The 21,846-nt window shown below is 43.1% G+C and overlaps 1 pseudogene across 1 annotated transcript; it reads right to left on the bottom strand.

Moving 5' to 3' along the window:
* Window positions 1-4,797: 4,797 nt before the first annotated feature.
* Window positions 4,798-21,504, bottom strand: LOC306982892 (NACHT, LRR and PYD domains-containing protein 3-like; annotated as a pseudogene). Its single transcript, XR_013794301.1, has 10 exons — window positions 21,464-21,504; window positions 21,284-21,382; window positions 17,426-17,511; window positions 16,229-16,725; window positions 10,819-12,146; window positions 10,569-10,742; window positions 8,363-8,539; window positions 6,963-7,139; window positions 5,103-5,276; window positions 4,798-4,981 (listed from the first exon to the last, which is right to left on the bottom strand). The product of XR_013794301.1 is annotated as an NACHT, LRR and PYD domains-containing protein 3-like (transcript).
* Window positions 21,505-21,846: the final 342 nt, after the last annotated feature.

Raw genomic sequence — 21,846 nt, 5'->3', positions numbered from 1 at the left:
AAACCTTTTTGGCTGGGACCCCAAAAATGGACACGTAAACAACTCGGGACCCCCATTACATAAAGTTATTCTCTCTTTGCTTCTTTAGGGCAGAAAAATAAAAAATAAAAATAAAATCAAGTTAATATGTATGTATTATAACCGGTTCTGTGTGTAAACTGTTTATTTTGGATATTAGAAAGGATTTCAAAAATGATATGCCATTTTGCACTATACAATGTACTTAAACAGTAGTATTTTTCATTTTATTTCATCTTGATATCATCTGAGGGCCCCCACCCAAGTCCTCGCAACACCCCCAAGGGGTCCCGACCCCCACTTTGGGAACCACTGGTCTATAGGAATGGAGAGAAATCCATGTCATCATTAAGGCCTGGGGACTCGGTTGCCTTTAGGTTGTAAAACCAGTATGTTTCGCGCTGGAGTAAAAGTGTGAGTCTGTCTCCCCCTCTTAGATAGATAGATAGATTTAATAATTAGAGATAGACGGCGTTCCCGAGTCATCTGTGAAATTTACACAGCTGCACAATCTCCTCAGGACTTTTTGAGCCCGATTTAAACAACAACAAAAAAAAGGACAGTGGCTAAATAGAGCTACACTATTTCATTTCGAGCTCTGTTAGCATTATTTTTGCATAATTGAATGTTTAGTCATGTTTAGTTAAATATAATTTGGCAAAATAAATAGCAACACAATGATGGCAAGAGCATGCATGATGATGTGCAAAACAAACACAACCACATGGCCAGTCCTTACGTTTGGACCACTCCTTATTAAGAGCTCGAGAATGAGGAGCAAACCTTTTAGCTCTGGTGTTGGCCGTTCCTGTTTACTACGGTAGTCCAATTTTGAAAAGTTTTTAAGTTCCAAAATAATATCTTCTTCCATTATTGTGGTCAATTTTAAAACTAGTCCATTTTCGCTTCTGGAAAGAGCAGCGATGGATACTGTCCTCACGGCAAGCCTCAAACTCGGGTTTTTCAATTTGATTGACAGGCTCTGGAGCCAGTCAATGCACTGAAAAGGCTTCCACTTTTTAGGGCTGATAAACAAAAAACAGCGTGGTTAAAAATATTTCACCTTCACCTTTCACCGTTGTCACATGGGTCATTGGATTTTTAGAAAAAATAAAACTCTTTGGAGGCTTTTAAGGTGTTCTAGAGAGGTTTGAAGCCGTTTGTTTGTTTGTTTGTTTGTTTGTTTGTTTGTTTGTTTGTTTGTTTGTTTGTTTGTTTGTTTGTCATTATACACGATGACCCGTAAGGAGCAGTGGGCAGCGGCAGAGCTGCGGCCGGGGACCCATCTCCATGATGTGGCACCTGGCTGGAGGATTCACCTATTGAACATGTTTTTAGTGGTAGGGCAAACCGGAGTACCCGGACGAAACCTACGCAGACACGGGGAGAACATGCAAACTCCAAACAGAAAAGCCCCATCCAGGTGGGAATCGAACCCCGACCTTCTAGCTGTGAAGCACGAGCGCTAACCGCCCTAGCTTGCACTACCAAGTGTCTTTTGGAGTCGCTCCTGGCCCCAGGGGTGGTATTACAACAATGTCTGCTCCCCGTCATTAGGACCATAGAGCAGCACGTTCCTCGTCCATTGGTACTTGGAGCCCATGACCTTTAGTTTGTTGATGTTGGTGTGACCATGAGTTCTGACGTGGACAGCCATTGGTTATTGTGGGTCGTTTTTACAGATACTCTTTTGTCTTCTGCAGTTGGCATAGCTTCTGAAAGGGTACTGTTTTCCCATTCGTACATAATTAAAAGGTTTAAGGGTGAAGAGTCTTGGATTGGAACCCTCCGGTCCGCACCGCCGTCCCCCAAAGTGTTCAGACACAGCTGCAGATAATTCACTTTTGAGGTCCAAATGATCGGCTTGTATCAAAATCACTGAATAAAGATAGCATTATATTTGATATTGATATTTTCTCCTAGTGTTAAAGACTTGAAGTTCCTCTTATTTGGAAATGAACAGCTCTCTTTTCAAACAGTGATGTTGACCGGGCAGAATAGAAAATTGGGACTAAAGGTCAGCACTCATGAACGTTAGTGATATAAAGTTGTGCTGTTTCGTGTGGGGCTGTGGCCATGAAATGAGTTGTTTGTGCCGCTGTTTTGACAGAGAAATGAAAAAGGAGGGGCTGCGGTGTTTTTCTGTTTTTATTTCACTCTGTCATTGGCCGCTGCTTTCTGTGTGTTCACTTTGGGGACGGTACAATCACGTTTCTCCTGTGTATTCGAAAACTTGGTTAAAAATCAAACATGTTTAATTGCCTGCCACTGAGGTTTAGTTGCGTCTGACTGCTGCCCACACTACACGATTCAAACACCTGTCCAGTCATGACCCCCCCACACTACGAGACACGACTCTGTGTGACTGCCTTCAACTAGACGTGACTCGGGGAAGACTCACCGCGACTGAGATAAAAAATTAAAAAAATCTGAACAGAAATATGAAGAAAAAGTTACTTCAGAAATAACTTGAGAATGTGCTTTGTCAGCCATGGACCTTTATACATTTCAGCTGAAATGCAGCTGGAATGACCCATGAAGTGCTATACATAAAATTTAACATTTTAAAAATGTATTTTGAAAATGTTGGTCAAAATAAAAAATATTTTAATATCTCAAAGTGTATCTGCCTGCAAGACAGAGGCGTGTTGTGTAGTGATTTATTTTTATGGCAAAGTCTGAACATTGTCAATAAGTCTGAATCAAAAAGGCAGTACAAATGACTGCTGTACAGAAAATCTGAACAGCACAAAATAAAAAATAAACAAAAATATGCATTTAATTTTGTTACAATAACCAGAGTTGTCCCTCCAAAAATGAAGCTGGAAACCTTGATCCTTAAAGCAGTACTAAGTAACGTGTTTACCTTAATAAATCCTTCCCGTAGTCTCTCTCTAGTGTTAATGTCTTTAATATCCCTCAATAATAATCCCAGTGTCTTTTTTACATCTTTATTTGAATTGGGACAGTGCACATTAATCAACATGTGTTTCTTCAACATGTAAATGTGCCGGAGTTAGCCATAGAGGCTAATTTTCCTCCGTAGTCCCATGGCAGGTTGATGTCATGACAGGACAAACACAGGCACAAACATACAGCAAAAACACCATCACTGAGACATAAAAAGACAGTGAATGATGAATGACAACATTAAATATGTAAAAAATAGGTAAATTCACAGATAAAAGATCAGAAAGGGACAAAACACAAAACACCACAATCTTCCACACAGCAAGACATGCATCAGTGGTGACTCTAGACCATGTTGTGTTCACATGTCTGATTGTCCAAAAGCCACTTCTTCACAGAGTTTCTAAAAGTGTGGAGTGAGGTCAGGTTCCTCAGTTCTGTTGGGATCAGGTTCCAGGAGTGAGCTGCTCGTACTGAGAAGGCAGATTGTCCGAAAGAAGTCTTTCTGAATGGGATTTGACAGTCTCCTCTGCTTGATGAGCGTGTGTTTGTGTTTACATTTAGCTGTATAAACTCCTGTAATGGGGGCGGGGCAAGTCCATTTAGGGTTTTATAGACCATAATTACATCTGAATACGTTAACAAATTTTCCCACTTTAAAAAATTATGTTTGGTAAAGACTTTACAGTAATGATAAGAATTGTTCTTTTTCTCTGGCCAGAAAACCACAATTGCAACTTTCCTGCCACCAGGTCGGATGTGCAATACACACTAATGGAATCATGAAAAAGAAGCTAACAGGCTAAAGGCCAAAGCTAATTGTGGGCTAGCGCCCCTTAAACAGTATTTACAGCCAAGTTTGAGTGAAAAAAAATATTTCCATTGTGTAATTTAGTTGTGGCACAATGTAGAACATCCCTCTCTCCCTTTGTATTTTCTGTCAGCGTAGCATTTTACTCTCACGGACAATTAATGAGTTAAAAACAACAACATGCAGTGACATTTATGGCCTGTAGGGCCAAAGTTACTCAGTTCTACTGTAAGATTAGGCATTAGAAATAAATGTGTTTTAAGATAAGGGCCATGGACACGTTAAGGCTTGCACAATCCATAACACAAATTAGTTTAGTGAAGAAATCAATAGACAGAAATCAAATTGAATTCAGACAGAGTTTACTCAAATTAACTAACCTGGCTAACGCCATGCTGCTGTATGCGCTCGAATTATTTCGAACTGCACAACAGCCTGGGGACCATGGCCGAAATCTCCGGTGGATTTGGGAACCAATCACAGAGCGAGGAGGGACGGCAAGACGATGACGCGCTATTCGATATATGGAAGCTTGTAGTTTATTTACGGATAATAATAAAAAAGTTTATTTACGGATCCAACGTGACAGCAGCAGACACGATGGTATTTTTTGATCAAGATTTAGACCTTGTTCTAAATAATTTAGCTCAAAAGTTTACAGCGGGTACGTCATACGTCATCTCATACGATGATACGATTGGCCATGGCTACGTGCAGACGCATGAGACTTTTTTTTTTTTTTTCGTATCGCCCAATAAACGAGTATGGACGATCGTAAACCACACCTCTCCTACGAGAAAATGAATTGGTGGTCCCCAGACTAAATATCACTTGTGATTTTAGTCTGGTGTTAGCCAGGCTACAAATTAACAGCAAAAAGTGGCAAAAAGTGGCATGAAAAGCCCCAAGCCCAGTCTGTTTTGTAGCGGAAGATAGAAGGTCAGTCCGTGCTTCTTCAGAGAGTTTACATCTGATCTGAATAAACCGTCAGTCTGATCAAAATATCATATCAATGTACCAAAGGACTTCACTTTCTTCTCATGTCCTCGTCATTCTTTCTTTGGAAGTGACATCTTGTCTCCAGACCCGTTCTGGATGGAGCTCAGACCTGTTCAGCACTGCTCACTGAGCCGTGATGCTGCGCTGGATCGTTCTGTCGGTTTATTCTCTCTCTCCTGGGCTCAGTCGGAGGCGTCTGCTCTGGAACTTAACATCTTCAGGATACATTAGGCTCATTTCCACCTGTTGAGGAGCAGAGATTAGATTAGCTCCAACAGCCTCTGTGATTTTATTCAGAGAGACAAAAACAGACAGAAAATGCCCCGCTCCAGGTTCAGAAGGACCTCATTAAGTCAGAACTCACATCAGTCTCTCCAGTCGACAGTGAGGGCTCTGTTTAAGGACGAGGAGCTCCTCCACGTCTGACTCCCTCAGATCGTTACTCCTCAGCTCCAGGTCAGTGAGAGATGAGGGGTTGGACTTCAGAGCTAAGGCCAGAGAGGAACAGCTGATCTCTGACAGACCACATTCCCTCAATCTGAATAAAGAATAAATTAAGTGATTAAAGTCCAGCTGCAGTAGCTCAGAAATACATGAGGACTCATTTTCAAACAGTCTTGTTCACTGATGAGGCCGTGTAGCCCTGGATGGGCAGATGGATGGAGTAGTGGATGGTTGATGAATGGCCACAATGTCCCAAAAAGGCTGTGACGTCAGTAAGGAGGGGGCGGAGTCATGTTTTGGGCCAGAATCATGGTGAGCAGGGGCGGACTGGCCATATGTCCATTCTGGAAGAGCACAGAAGGGCCACTGGCTCTCGGGCCACCGGTCTGGACTCTCAATTTTCTCCTTAACCTCTTACCCCCCACCTTAACCGAGCTTTACCCAAATCTAACAGCCTAAAAGAGAAGCATTGAAATAGCGACGAAAACAAGGGTGAAAAGCAACAAAAAAAGTTGCAAAAATGTGACAAAACATGACGACATAGCAATGAAAAAAGCGATGGAAAAGGAATAAAAAGTGTCAAAAAAAAAAGTGACAAAATCACACCAAAAAGCAACAAAAAACAACATAACATGTGACAAAAATGCAGCAATCACTTTTGTAGGCTTAGCTTTCAAATTAAGCGTTACACCGTTGCTTTCCAGATGAGACGCTTTTAGATTTGGGTAAAGCTGAACTCGGGAAAAGGCACTCGGTTAAGACGGGAGGTAAGAGGTTAAAATATGCCTTTGTGGAAGTGCAGCATTTACACTAACTTGGGCCAGGCTTGGGTCAGAGTCCAGGGCCGTTTTTCAGTCCCAGTCCGCCCCTGATGGTGAGAGAGTTGGTCGGCCCCTTTAGGATAATGTATGTTGGAAATATGTGGAGTTTCTGACTGACCACTGTCTTCTATGCTACAAAAAGAAGAGCCGTGCTTTCCCGAACAAAATCCTCTTCATCATGACAACGCACCATGTCCTGCTGTAAAGAAAACCTCTGCATCACTGGCTGCTATGGGCATAAAAGGAGAGAAACTCATGATGTGGACCCCCTCCTCCCCTGACTTCAACCCTGTTGAGAACCTTTGGAGCCTTAACAAAAAAAAATCTATGAGGGTGGGAGGCAGTTTTCATCCAAACAGCAGCTCTGGGAGGCTATTCTGACATCCTGCAAAGAAATCCAAGCAGAAACTGTCCAAAAACTCACAAGTTTAATGGATTTAAGAATTTTGAAGCTGCTATCACACAAGGGCTCCTATGGTCAAATATAACTTGACATGTTAAGGTTTTTTTTTTGGATTGAAATAGCTTTTGATTTCAGTAAATATGACCTCCTAATGCTACAAATTCAATAAATGACCATTTTCAGTTAATTACAAGCTTTAAAATGTATTGAAACGATGAGTTGCATAATAATTTGGAACAGTAGATTTTGAGTTTATTATATTTATTTTTGAATAAAAGACTTGAAAATATACTGATTGTCATTTGAGTTGGTAATTTAGGGCGGCACGGTAGTACAGCAGTTAGCGCTTGTGCTTCGCAGCTAGAAGGTCTGGGTTTTATTCCCACCTGGACGGGGCTTTTCTGTGTGGAGTTTGCATGTTCTCCCTGTGTCTGTGTAGGTAAAGGTCAATAAATAAATAATTTTGAAAATCTTAGAAACAAATGATTTGCATAATAATTTGGAATGCGTTAGTTTGTGTTAAAACCGAGCCCTGACACAGAGACAGTGAACTGACCTGAGATGCTGCAGGCGACAGTCTGACCGCTGCAGAAAATCACACAGATGAGACACTCCTGAGTCAGACAGGCCTTTGTTATTACTCAGGTCCAGCTCAGTGAGGTGTGAGGGGTTGGACTTCAGAGCTGAGGCCAGAGAAGAACAGCTGACTTTTGACAAACCACAGCGCCACAATCTGGATAAAGAATAATTTAACTGATTAAAGTCCAGAGATAAAACAAACACAAAGACAGACATCTTGAATAATAAATGAGGTCATTTCAAACTGAATAGTTAACAATAAAAAACTATAGAATTTTCCACAAACTGTTTAAAGTCCAAGTCTTTTCTAAAACTTTCTAAAATATAGTTTGAACAATAAACTAATCTTAATGTTTAAAGAGCTTGAATAGATAAATTAATTTTATTCATTTTCTTGTCTTCTCTTTTTAAAGCAGTGTTGTTTTTGGCAGCCCTTTTAGTTTTAGTCTTAGTCTTAGTCCTTTGGACGAAAATGCATTTAGGTTTAGTCACATTTTAGTCATTTCAAAATGTGATCGTTTTAGTCACGTTTTAGTCAGACGAAAATTAAAAAGGTTTTTGTCAAGTTTTCGTCGGTTTCATTATAAGAAGTGATAAATAATTTCGATAAGTCTTGGAAATTGGGATAAATAATAGCTTCTATTGGCTTTTGACAAACAGATGACACCACGACAGGCACTGGCAGAAGTGGCCGACTGTGAACAGGACTTTTCCCAAAAGCGCCCGCTCTCCTCGTCCTCTGATCGCTTCGAGATTTATTTTTTTTATTTTTTTTACCGCAACAGCGCTGTCTGCACATACGTAGCCTACATCAACGTGCTTTCTGCGTTCATACACCACGGTATTAAAAACTGTCCTGAGAAACAACAAAGTCCCTGTGACATCGATGTCAGACGCTCCGAGGAGGATGTGCGCGAGCAGTGACCGCACGCCACGGGGAGAGAGAGAGAGAAAGAGAGGCATCATGAGCAGCACGGCGCCGCTCCGGGTCACGTTTACCGTGTGTTCTCTCACTCCGCGCACAAACTCTGTTTGTGAACGATCTGATGAAAAATCTTCTCTCATTTTTGTCTCGTCTCGTCTCATTGACGTAAACTCGTAAACGTCTCGTCATGTTCTCGTCCCCAAAGAGCTCATTTTAGCTCGTCAACGTTACGTTATCGTCATTAAAAAAAGGGGCGTCAACGAAAAGATATCGTTATCGTCTTCGTTGACGAAAACAACACTGTTTTAAAGCAATATTTACAATGTCCTGAAAGTCTGTAGAATAAGACTTCTAGTTTTTCATTCTTCTGGAAATTAATTAATATTTAGTCATGAACAAAACAAAAACAAAACACTTAGTAGAGAGACCTGACACAGAGACAGTGAACTGACCTGAGGGTCTGTAGGCGACAGTCTGACCTCTGCAGAAAATCACACAGATGAGACACTCCTGAGTCAGACAGTCTGTAGTTATAACCCAGGTTCAGCTCAGTGAGATGTGAGGGGTTGGACTTCAGAGCTGAGGCCAGAGAGGAACAGCTGATCTTTGACAAACCACAGCGCCACAATCTGAAGAAAGAATACATGAAGTGATTAAAGTCCAGAGGAAAGTCAGAGGAGATTTCCCTGCAGCTGAACATCTGAGACTCTGGTTTGGAGCAGGACTCAGAGGTCGGGGGAAATTGCTGTAGCTTTTCCAGACATGAGCTATTACATTTTACTTCACTCTCAGAGAACCAACTGTTCGTTTGTTCGTTTGCTCGTTTTATAATGTGCCTTTCACACATTTCATGTATGGTCTTCCTTGTAAATGAGAATTGGTTCTCAATTGGCATACCTGGCAAAAATTAAAAAAAAAGTAATACAAATTGCTTTACAGATTTAAAAACATTACCTCACACCCACCTCCTCCCACAAATAAAAACACATTGTCGCATTCACACTCGCCCCATCCATCGGGAGCGGCACCTCGGCTGCAGCCACAGGGACCAAGACAGGGTGCCCGGAGAAGGCATGGTAGAAACACCACACCTCCATCCAGACACCCACAGGACAGCACCCCAGCAGCCACAGCCAATCACCGCTCCCGAGGCAGAGGGCTCCCCCAGAGGAAACTGGGAGAGCAGCAAAATGTAGGTTCACTAAAAAAAGACTAAGAGATAAAATATATACGAAATAAATATTATTAACTATAACTATAATAGTTATAAGGTGTTGAGATAAATAAATAGGCAATATTTAAGCATAAATCTTTAAGCATAAATAAGCAAGAATGAATATCAGTTAAAAGCTAAACTAAAAAGGTGGGTCTTGAGCCTGCTCTTAAAAACATTTTCGTTCTCTGCAGCCCTGAGCTCCTCCTCAGGTCTGAGCTCCTCCTCAGGTGGTTCCAGAGGTGAGGGCCGTAATATTGTAAAGACGCCTCACCATGAGTCTTTTTGTTGACTTTAGGAATAACTAGGAGAGCCCTGCCGGAGGAGCGAAGGGGCCGTAAAGGTTCATAAGGTAAAAGCAGTTCTGAAAGATAAGAAGGACCAAGACCATTCAGACATTTAAAAACCATTAAAAGAACTTTAAAATCGATCCTGAAACACACGGGGCCAATGCAGCGATTCTAAAACCGGTGTAATGTGGTCCCGCCTCCTGGTCTACGTCAGGACACGAGCTGCTGAAGTTTGTAAAAGTTGTAAACCTGAGATCCTCTTTTTGGGAAGACCAGAAAGCAGGGCATTACAGTAGTGGATACGAGTGGTGATAAAAGCATGCATGAGCGTCTCCGTGTTGGCCCGAGAGAGAATGGGGTGACTCTGGCTATGTTCTTTAGATGGTAAAAACCTATCTTTGTGATATTCTTAATGTGTGGAATAAACGCCAGCTCAGAGTCAAAGATCACACCCAGGTTCTTCACCTGTGAGGAAGGATTAACAGACAGTGACTGTAGTTTGGGTAAAAGTCTCTCTCTCAGGGCCAAGATTAACATTTCAGTTTTGTCCTGGTTAAGCTGGAGAAAGTTTTCTGCCATCCAGGATTCAATATCTAAAATGTAGTTAAAAAGTGCATCTATTGGCCTGGTGTCATCAGGAGACATGGAGATGTATAACTGTGTATCATCAGCATAACTGTGAAAGTTGACTCCATGTCTCCTGATGACATCACCAAGAGGGAGCATTTACAGATTAAAAAGCACTGGGACTAAAATCAAACCCTGGAGCACGCCACATGTAATTCTATGATTCTACGGCCCATCACTCAGTTTCAGTGATTAAAGGATGAGGAGAGTGGAGGAGGGACGAGCGAGAGCCATCACAGCACTGACCTGAGAGAGGAGAGCTGACAGTGAGGACTCTTCAGACCTGCACTGACCTGAGAGAGGAGAGCTGACAGTGAGGACTCTTCAGACCTGCACTGACCTGAGAGAGGAGAGCTGACAGTGAGGACTCTTCAGACCTGCACTGACCTGAGAGAGGAGAGCTGACAGTGAGGACTCTTCAGACCTGCACTGACCTGAGAGAGGAGAGCTGACAGTGAGGACTCTTCAGACCTGCACTGACCTGAGAGAGGAGAGCTGACAGTGAGGACTCTTCAGACCTGCACTGACCTGAGAGAGGAGAGCTGACAGTGAGGACTCTTCAGAGCAGCACACAGCGCAGACACTGAGGAGTCACTCAGGTTATTATAACTCAGATCCAGTTCTCTGAGATGGGAGGGGCTGGAGCTCAGCGCTGAGGCCACCAATTCACAGTGAACTTCTGAGAGGAAACATTTAATAAACCTGTAACAGATGTTAGAGCAACATGTGAGTGATTCTAACAGGTCTGTGAAGCTTCTGTCTGTGACTGAGGACTCACACAGCCTTCCTGCAGTTCCTCACTGCTGGGACCAGTCTCTGTTTACCCTGATCAGACGTGTTGTACTTGTTAACGTTCAGCTCCTCCAGGACCTGCTCTGACATCTGCAATATGTAGGCCAGAGCCGAGCACTGGATCTCAGACAGTTTCTCCTTAGATTCACCTCCAGACTTCAGGAAGTCCTGGATCTGCTGATGCACAGACTGGTCCTTCAGCTCCGTCAGACAGTGGAAGATGTTGATGCTTCTGTCGGGAGAGACTTTCCCTGAGTTCATCTCTTTAAGGTTTTTAATGACTTGTGTGATTTCTGATTGGTCCGTTGGACTCAGCAGAGCTCCTAAAAGTCTGTGGTTGGACTCCAGGCTGAGGCCATGAAGGAATCGCACAAACAGGTCCAGGTGGCCGTTTGGACTCTGCAGGGACTTTTCTAGAGACTGTTTCAAAAACTCATTTATGGTCCCTTGGTTTCCTCTTGATCTTGGCTTTTTGACTCTCAGAAACTCCCTGACCACCTCCGTGTTGTGGCTGAAGCAGTGGTGCAGGTAAACGGCTGCCAGAAACTCCTGCACGCTCAGGTGGATGAAGCAGTAGACTGACTGGTTGAAGACACTCTCTCGTTTGAAGATCTCAGTGCAGAGTCCAGAGTAGACCGAGGCCTCGCTCAGGTCCAGACCCACCTGCTCCAGGTCTTCTTGGTAGAACATGATGTTTCCTGTCTGCAGATGTTCAAAGGCCAGTCTCCCCAGCTTCAGGAGCAGCTCTGTGTCGGCCTCTGTCAGCCCCCAGGTCTCAGACCTGACCTCTGTTTGTGTCTGTTTGTACTTCCTCTTCCTGTGTGTCTGCACCAACAGGAAGTGTGCGTACATGTCTGTGAGGGTCTGGGGCAGTGGCCCGCTCAAATGGGTTCTCATCATGTGGTCCAGGACTGTGGAGGTGATCCAGCAGAAGACTGGGATCTGGCTCATGTTTTAGAGGCTGCGGGAGGTTCTGAGGTGGATAAGGACTGTTTGAAGCTGCATTTTATCTGAGAACCTCTTCCTGAAGTACTGCTTCTTCTGTCGGCCGGTGATGAAGCCCCTGACCTCCGTGACCCTGTGCACGTACCGTGCTGGGATCTGATGGGCCGCCGCTGGGCGGGAGGTGATCCATATAAGGGCGTGAGGAAGCAGAGCGCCTCTGATGAGGTTCACCAACAGTAAGCCCACCGCTGACCTCTGTGTGACCTCAGAGATGAGCTCACAGCTGAAGTCCAGAGACAGTCTGCTCTCGTCGAGGCCGTCGAAGATGAACAGGAGTTTACAGACGGACAGAGTGTGGGCTGTGAGCGTCTGTGGGGCAGAGAAACAGACTCAACATTAAACATCCATGACTATACACAACTTTCCATTAACCGTAACTTTAAACCAGTGAACCAAATGTGTTTACTTTATTATTTTGTAACTGGTTTGTGGCATCAGTCATACTCTTGACAGGTGTGAAGGCTGACGGTGTAATGTCTCATTTTGAGGTGAAGAAAGGACTGAGAGCATGCATTTTCTTCTGAACACACAGGGAAGACCGGTCTGAGGGCGGTTCATCTTTAACCCTCACACCACCCGAGGGACTTCGTGTGTACTTTGACAATTTCATTTTTGGGGTATTTTTTGGGTGTTTATTGGATGTTCCTCTGTGTAAATTTTGTGACTCTGGTAAATGTAAAACCCATAGATGGATAGACAGGCAAGAGGCAAGGGATCAGGTTTAGTAGATTTATTTTCTCCGCTCTTTGTTCTTTTCAGTTTCTTTTTGCCTTTAGAGCAGTGGTTCTCAACCTTTTGGAGCCGCGACCCCGATTATAACAGGTAAAGGGGTTTGTGACCCCCCGCCTGGGTCACACCGTGAAAAATAGGAACATTAGCCTACATACTTCTTAAAAAACAAAGAAAAAAAACAAATGGCTGAAATTAAATGTATCAAACTACGATCAAATAATGAAAAATTGCAAACACATGCTACAATAAAACATTAGATTATATGCTAATGAAATTATGTATATTTTATCTAAATGATCTGACGACCCCCCAAATTTGTCTCGCGACCCCCAGGTTGAGAACCACTGCTTTAGAGCATGAGACATGGTTGTTATCTCTGAAACAGAGGAGATGAAACAATTAGATCTCACATAAAGTTTAACACGAGTTAACAAAGTACTAGGCCTAAGGTTCAAAGCATGGCCTCTACCTTTAACAGCCATGAAATCACTACACGTTCATATTATTTTCCACTTTAAAAACTCTGACTCTAAGAACTATTTCTGCTTGACACATGCACACCAAATATTTGTAAAATGTTTAGGATTTTTTTTTTACCCTTTATCGGGCAAAATGCACATAAATCCATTGTCATGGTGTTAGAAACCACAAATACTTGCATAACTTTTATAAAAAACATTCCAAATTGAAATGAGTCTCTTGGGATGGGTCGAGACAGTCCTCCAACAGAAAACGACATGAGTGGTTGTTTCTTTTATCCCTGAATTACAAATGCATAAGACGTCTGCTAAAACAGCGCCCCCCAAGCTCCCATGAGAGTATGTACATTAACCCATTTAACCCAATTCAGAAACGACTTTATTCTACGTACTATATCTGACAAACTGCGGTGACGATTACAAAACTTAAATGCAAAACAATGCATCACAGACTTGCAAAATTAACCCCCATGCAAAATGTGAGGGCAAAAAGCAGCCCCAGATCTTCAGCCCTGTTACTGTGCCAAATGCTCTCCAAATGCGTGCTCCATGCGCCATTATGCACCACCACCCCAACCACAGCAGCAGCGGTCACCATTCACCACTCTCACATTACACTGCGTTCCAAATTATTATGCAAATGACATTTTTCTAAGATTTTCTAAATTGTCAACTCAAATGAGAGTCAGCATAATTTTCAAGTCTTTATCTGGTAGAGGATCAATTAAATGTGGTGGAAAAAATTTCCTAGTAATAAATATAGTAAAAACCTCAAAATCTACTGTTCCAAATTATTATGCAACTCATCGTTTCAATACATTTTAAAGCTTGTAATTAACTGAAAATGGTCATTTGTTTATTTTGTAGCATTAGGAGGTCATATTTACTGAAATCAGAAGCTATTTCAATCAAAAACATCTCAATAGGTCAAGTTATATTTTACCATAGAAGCCCTTGTGTGATAGCAGCTTCAAAATTCTTAAATCCATTAAACTTGTGAGTTTTTGGACAGTTTCTGCTTAGATTTCTTTGCAGGATGTCAGAATAACCTCCCAGAGCTGCTGTTTGGATGAAAACTGCCTCCCACCATCATAGAAGTTTTTTTTGTTGAGGCTCCAAAGGTTCTCAACAGGGTTGAAGTCAGGGGAGGAGGGGGACCACATCATGAGTTTCTCTCCTTTCATGCCCATAGCAGCCAGTGATGCAGAGGTTTTCTTTACAGCAGGACATGGTGCGTTGTCATGATGAAGAGGATTTTGTTCGGGAAAGCACGGCTCTTCATTTTGTAGCAGAGAAGACAGTGGTCAGTCAGAAACTCAATATATTTTTCAGAGGTCATTTTCACACCTTCAGGGAGCCTAAAGAGGCCGACCAGCTCTCTCACCATGGTTCTGACCCAAAACATGACTCCGCCCCCTCCTTACCGACATCACAGCCTTGTTGGGACATGGTGGCCATTCACCAACCATTCACTACTCCATTCATCTGACCATCCAGGGTTACACGGCCTCATCAGTGAACAAGACTGTTTGAAAATGAGTCCTCATGTATTTCTGAGTCACTGCAGCCGTTTCTGTTCATCAATCAATGAACAGTTTAGGGGAGGCCGGATAGAGGGTTTATGCACGCTTAATCTTTCATGAAATAGCGAATTTTTTCATACCTAGACCAAGGCATTCAACTATTTCACGCTTTTCATCAGCAGAAAGACCCTTTTTCTTACCCATATTGCTTGAAAATGATGATCTGTGTAATAAAGTGGAACACCCTTTTTCAGTAGTTTTTCCCTTAACTGGGCTTAACCTGAAAACTAATCATCCCAGGTCTCTGAGATTAATGTCAGTGATTCAAAGAGCCCTGAGACACAATGCCATCCATGAGTTTTATAAAAAAAAAATGTTTTTAACCTTTTTGACACAAAAATACAATTATAATAATTTGGAACGCAGTGTATATTATATTGTATCATATTATATGATATTATTTTATATTACATGGGTATACTAGGGTATCGTCATCTTACTCACAACAACTAGTAACTCACCATTGCAGTCTTCATGATGAGTCCTCCTCCATATGCGCCATCGTCCCAGTGCTGTCAGACTCCGTGGCACCCGTATGTCTGGGTGTCCGCTGTGAGCCTCGGACCCACGCCGGGTTTCAGTGCGCATGATGCTGAGACACTCTTCTCGTCATCCCGGCAAACTCCAGCCTTGGTTCTCGCTGCTGTTCTCCACAAAGTCCAGCGTTTCTTTCAGAGTTCCTCTCCAGAACGTGGTGCCAAATGTGCGTCATGAAACTGATGTAGTGAATTAAGCCACAGCATCGTCATTTAAGGATAAGAAATATAAAACTTTACAGCTCCTGTGTTTAGCTCGCAGGTTTATGAAGTAGATTTAAGTAGACCTGCTCCTTTCAAGGAAAACATGTGTATCAGTTTGGACACGTGAGACTGCACCTCTGATTGGCTGAAGGGTCTGCTTCGTCATATTGCCTGTCATATTCAGTTGTATTTCTTCAGGTGAGGTGTATCTAAAGCATTTCTTTTGATTTATATGGACACAAGCAGAATTTGTATTTTCTGAAAGAAACGCTGGACGAGGACCATGTGGAGGAGGACTCATCATGAAGACTCCAATGGTGAGTTACTATGGCATCGCAGTTGTTGTGAGTAAAATGACAATATCCTAGTATACCCTATATAACAGAATATAATATGAGAGTGGTGAAAGATGACCGCTGGGTTGGTTGGGGAGGTGGAGCATTATGGAGCACGTGTTTTTGGAGAGCATTTGGCTGAAGGGGTTACTTTTTGTCCATTTTTTGTCAAGTCTGTGATGCATTTTTTTTTAGTTTTGCAGTCAGATACACTACAATAAAGTCGTTTCTTGGGTTAAATGTACCTACCCTCAATGGGAGTATAGAAAATATAAATAATATGAAAGTATAACGATTTATGTTAAAAGTCGAGGCCACGTTTCGGGTAACTCGTTCTTTTTTGGCCACAAGAGAGTGAGAGGATTAGGAAGCATGCGAGTGCGAGTCGCGAGTTGCTGCTTTGACAATGAACAACTGATTCAAACGTTTGGTGCCAGTGAATGTGAACACAAACTGAAATAACAAACGTCCTTTTTCAACTAACTCCTCAGAGAGTTAAAGCTTTATAAAAATGAGAGTGACCTGTGGATCCAGCGCTGGATGGAACACTTGGATCAGCTCCATCAGACTGTAGCGCTGCTCTCTGACCAGGTTCATCTCTCTGAAGGACAGTGGCACCACCAGCTGCAGCTCCTGGTTCTCTGAGCCCTGGGCCCAGTCCAGACAGAACTTCAGGACTGAGAAGGTCTTCCCCACTCCAGCCACGCCCACAGTCAGCACGGCTCTGATGGAGCCCTGCTGCAGCGCCCCCTGCTGCTGCTCAGGGGGAAGAGCTTTAAAGATGTCCTGGCACCTGATGGTGATCTCCTGGACCTCCTTCTTCTTGGACTGTGTCTCGAGACTCCTCTCCTCAGGTTGGGCTCTGGCCTCTTCACTGAGGCCCTCTGTGATGTACAGCTCGGTGAAGATGCTGTTCAGAAGAGTTCTATCTCCTGATTCTTCACTTCCCTCTGTCACACTCTCACATCTGCTGCTCAGCCTCTGCTGATGGTCCTTCAGAACCTTCTGGAGACCTTCACCTGGACACAGACGAGGAGACACCTGTTAATGCAGCATCTTGTGTTGGTTTTGGACAGAAACGTGGCATTTGAACTAGGGATGCAGGATCCTGGTAATGTGTACCGATACCGATAACCGATAATGACACGCGATATTTATGTACATAGTGGGAGATATTTCTGCATACACAGTGGGAGATATTTACACAGTGTCTGTGAACGCTTTGGAATTTCCTAAATTGCTCATAAAATGTGGTCTGATCGTCATCAAAATCATAAGATTGAGTAAACAGACCTCACTGGGGCCTCAACATCACAGAGACAGGGTTACAAATATATTATTGCTTAATTTACATCAAAATGCAAGTCCAGGTGCCCAATTTCATAAAGAATAAAAACGAGGAGAATAATTCTGTTGCAATACAAGCTTATGACCAGTAGTGGGAGCTATGTGCACAGTGATCATGAGTATTGTACCTGAAGTAGTAGCCGGACCTGGCTCTGTTGTTCCATCGTGTTGGCCTCTAAATATTCTGAGATAAAGTCTGAATCTCGGCAAACCCTTGTTGGTGGTTTTCTTATATTTACCAAGTTACCACAAATTCCATTTAGCTAATTTAATACTACAAGGTTTTGTTTGTTTATTTGTATTTTTATCTTTCTTTACACAAATAAAGAAGTTTGTGCGTGCGTACATGAGTCTCACACTGATCACACTCACCTGGTGCAGAGCTTTGAACCCACTGATCAGGACTTTTGCCTGTGTCTCCACACTGAGGCCAGGCGTCCTGCTCTGACTCTGTTTCTCTGTGACACAAACACACAGCACTGAGCACGTCTTTGACATCACATTTGTTACGATAGATCACAAACTGATTCTACACAACTATCATAAAGCACAGTTTAGCTGCTCAGGTCAGTTCTTACTGTGAGTCTGGAGCAAGTTCACGACTGAAGGTTGGACCATTCCCTTTAGACCAGTCACTCTTCATGGACAGAGCGGACACTGAGGCTGTAGATCTGCTTCTGTGAAGAGAAGATGTTTTCAGCCTGAGAAGTGAAGCGGGATCTACGCTGAGCTTCAGGAGTGGAACAGCAGGTGTCCGTCGTATGTTTCATTTTACTGAGTGTCAGGACAATGTATCAGCAACAGCACGTGTGTGTGCAGGTGATGGCGAGGTCTTAGAGACGAGCTTTTACACATGATGAATAGACCCTGTGCACGAGAAAATGCTAACTTCCTGGTTTGAGACCGGATGCAGAGGATTCCTCGTTTCTCCTAGTTTTATTGTGCGGGTCAATCGCAGCTGCGAAGGGGGTCTCCAAAACACGAAAACAGAAAGATAGCTGTACTTTTCAAAGAGCAAAATCACCATTGCTGCGTCCTGCTGTGTACTGCTGGGGGAGATTCAACAAGATGCTAAGTTTCCATTGCTTTCCCAAGGATCCTTATTGAGGATATCACTCAATGGCTGACAAAAATAAGAAGGGACGGCTTCACCATAGATATAACTCTTTCCTGGTTAAAAAGTCAATAACAAAGGTCAATAATAAACAGTGTTGGGAATGCTACTTTAAAAAAGTAATTAGTTATAGTTACGATCGTAGTTCCAAATAGTAACTGAATTACTTTATAATAAAAGTAACTTGTTACCAGGGAAAGTAGCTATTTGCGTTACTGTAAAAAAGACGGGTCTCCACCGATTCTGCGTCTTTGGGTTAAAAATAAGTCACAACACTACTGATAAATGATCACCAACTCGTTTCTGTACCGGTCACAAACAGCGCTGTGAGGATGACAAGCCGCGGGTCGGGGACACAAGTAGTTTTTGGAGCAGAGAGCCCGAACACTGCACAGACAGTCAGATGTGCGTGTTCTGCTCCATGAGACTCCGCCCACCCTCTCCGCCGCTCTCCCCATGCTGACACCGCAGCGCTTCATTCAGCCCAACTGATTACCCGATAACGGTGTTGTAACGACGGGGAGAGTAATGAATTGGATTACTCTGTTACTGGAAAAAATAACCTTGTTACCGTATTATTCCAAACACTGATCATAAATCATTTGGTGTTGTAAAATACTACATACTGTTGCTGTTACTCTGCAAATAAAACTGCTTTACTTAAACAGCATTGTCTATAGCTCTGTTCTGTGTGCTTCTTATTGAGATAGATTTAGTGAAGATGCTTAAGACTGTTTCCATAGACTTCTGAAAGCAAAAACACACAGAGAATTCAAATGATCAACTAAATTTGACATACTATGATCGGATTATTTAGGCAATGCAACTAATCAAATGTGTAGAAAATACAAGTAGTTATGGTTATGGTTACAGTAATGGTATACAGTTTTATAATTTCCTTGTTTATCGTTATTTACTAGTGAGGCAATTAGTAATTATAGCTGCCTTCAACCTCCTTAAAATACATACATTTTGTTTAGAGTAAATTAATGCAGGATACTCCACAGACATGGCAACTTTCACTTTATTCCATGTCACTTTATTAAATTCGCTTCATGTACATCACTCTTCTCCACGGTATTCACCTTATTCTGCCCACTTTGACCTCTTTTTGCTTTCTCTCTGCACTTCCTCTGTATTGACTTGTCCGGTATAGAGTGAAGTTCATTAATCTGAGAATCTCAGCTAAAATCTGATGTTTAGTAGATTGATTTGAGTAAAATGTTTAATTTTTATTTGCACCAAGTCAACACTGCACTGTTTCTCTGCACGGAATAAAAATGGCTTTGAGTTTTCCAGTCCTGTGGAGAGGAGTGAAGGGGTGGCACAATTCATGGCGGCGCCCACGGGAACTTCCGGAATAAGGTAAATAAAGACTTTCTCACCGTGAGTCCAGAGCAGGTTCAGGACCGAAGTTTGGAACGTGGCCTTTAGACCTGTCACTCTTCATGGACAGAGCGGACACTAAGGCTGTGGATCTGGTTCTGTGGAGAGAGAAATGATCTGTTTACCTCTGTCTACAAATCTAGGGATGCACCGATGCTAGTATCGGGTATCCAGCCCTTTGGCTGAGACATGCCTGCATGTGGAAAGACACTTTATGGCCTGCCCGTCCATGGGAGTGCATCTCTTCTGTGGTTTCTCTCTTCTCCCACTGGGTTTTTGAGTTTTTCCTCACCCCACCCACTCCGACATTGAGGTCTTATTGTCTTTGTGTCTTTTGTGCAAGGCCCTGCCATCCTACACAAGATAATTATTCAAAATACATGGACCTACTAGAACTAACCCTAACCTTTCCTTAACCCGAACCTTAAGGATAGTGGAGTTTACAAACTCAGGGCGTTTTCACACAGGCTGTAGTTAGGTCGACTTTAAGGAACTTTCGGCTCGACGGCGGCGCTTTAGGGTCAGTGTGAATCTGAGCGCAGCACTTTAAGACGGCTTAAAGAGCCGCTCCGACTGTGGCTGAAACAGGTGGTCTCGGAGCCTGAGCTGCCCTCTTCTTCTTCGGAGCAGGTGTGAATGTGAACTATTCCTGCTTTGACGCCTCTTTTTTGCACAAAGAAAAAATGACTACGCACCGCCTGAAGATGTTTGGATTACTGCTCTGACAAGGCAAAATCATCTTTAAATCAACTTTAAATCAACTTTAAATCATCAGATACGTCTCTCTTTTCCGTCTTTCCCTTCTGCTGCCGTGAAACTTTCCTCTCCCTGTGCTGATTAATTTCTCTATGCTTCGCGTATATCACCTTCACTGTATTTAACCACGAGGGAGAGGAGTGACCGCCGCGTAACATCGGGGAAGTGTGCCTGTACAAAACAGCCGTAACAGGCTACGCTCGAAACTTAAGGATAGTTCAGAATAGTGGTATCAAGAAGTGTCAGATTGACAGGATGTCGCAATGGAGGGGTGTCGGAACGACAGGTCGACCCCACCACCTGCTGCTGACGCTTATTTGGACTTTATGTTTGCCTGGATTCTTCATTCGCCTGAACTTTATATGGTCTTATTTACTGTTTTGTTGTGTTACCTTAATGCTTGGTAAAGCCCTGTGAGGCAACTCCTGTTGTGATTTTGGGCTATACAAAAACATTGAATGATTGATTGATTGACCAAGCTCTTCCACGCTTTCCCCTTATTTAAACACAGTTACATGAGTAGTTACACGATCCAAGTATAGTTAGACAAAATTAAACATGTCAAGTCATGTCATGAAAACGTCTGTTGCCCTGCAGCACAAACGTTCCAATGAAACACTCCCACACACAGCACTGGCCCTGCCTCCAGTGAGGGGGGGAGCGGGGGAGAGCGCTGGTTATCTTCTGTCTTTATTGACATGGCGGGATAGTCTCACGTTGAAAATACAGACACTATTAAGCAGTATTGGGCAGAGAACTAATCAGAGGGCTGTCAGTGCTTATGAAATGGGCTGAGGGATGCTTTTTACAGTGCAGTGCAGTTTTGCAGTGTGTGGCTGAGTGTCCGCTGACGACAGGTAGATACTCTTCTAAAAACACATTTGTCTTTAAAGATGGTTGAGGTCGTTAACAAACGCCTGTAGTGCCCTGGTGTTTCTGCTCCCCCCTTCTCCACGGTATATAGACTTTCTCACTGTGAGTCTGGAGCAGGTTCAGGACTGAAGGTTGGACCATTCCCTTTAGACCAGTCACTCTTCATTGACAGAGCGGACATTGAGGCTGTGGATCTGCTTCTGTGGAGAGACGAATGGTCTGGTTTTGCTTTGTTTTAAAAACCCATTTATCTTTGAAGGAGGTTAAACGGCTGAACTCACTTTGTCCCATAGAGCTGTGGCTCAGTGCCGCCCTCTGGAGGCTGTGCTTTTCCTTCTGCCATTTCCTCTGAGTCTCGTCCTGGGGGAGAGTCAGAGCCGTTAACACAGAGATAAACCTCATCATGTAAAGGGCAGACCAGAGCCGCCTCAGAGTCAGCACAGCAGATTTAAGACAGTGCCATCTGCTGTTTGGAAGCTCATGTAACAACTGAGCCAAAGTGCTGAGAGCAGAAAAAACATCTCCTTATTCCAAGATCTAGAACAGAAGAAGATCTTTATTTATATAGCGCCTTTCACAGACATGGTCACAAAGCTCTTTGCATGAGACAATTGTACATTCACTCCATACTCGGTGGTGGTAAACTACGGTTGTAGCTTCAGTT

Source organism: Gobius niger, assembly GCF_951799975.1.
Source record: "Gobius niger genome assembly, contig: SCAFFOLD_105, whole genome shotgun sequence".
NCBI classification, from domain to species: domain Eukaryota; kingdom Metazoa; phylum Chordata; class Actinopteri; order Gobiiformes; family Gobiidae; genus Gobius; species Gobius niger.
Note: the sequence above shows the minus strand (reverse complement) of the source record. Positions and strands in the feature narration are given on the sequence as shown.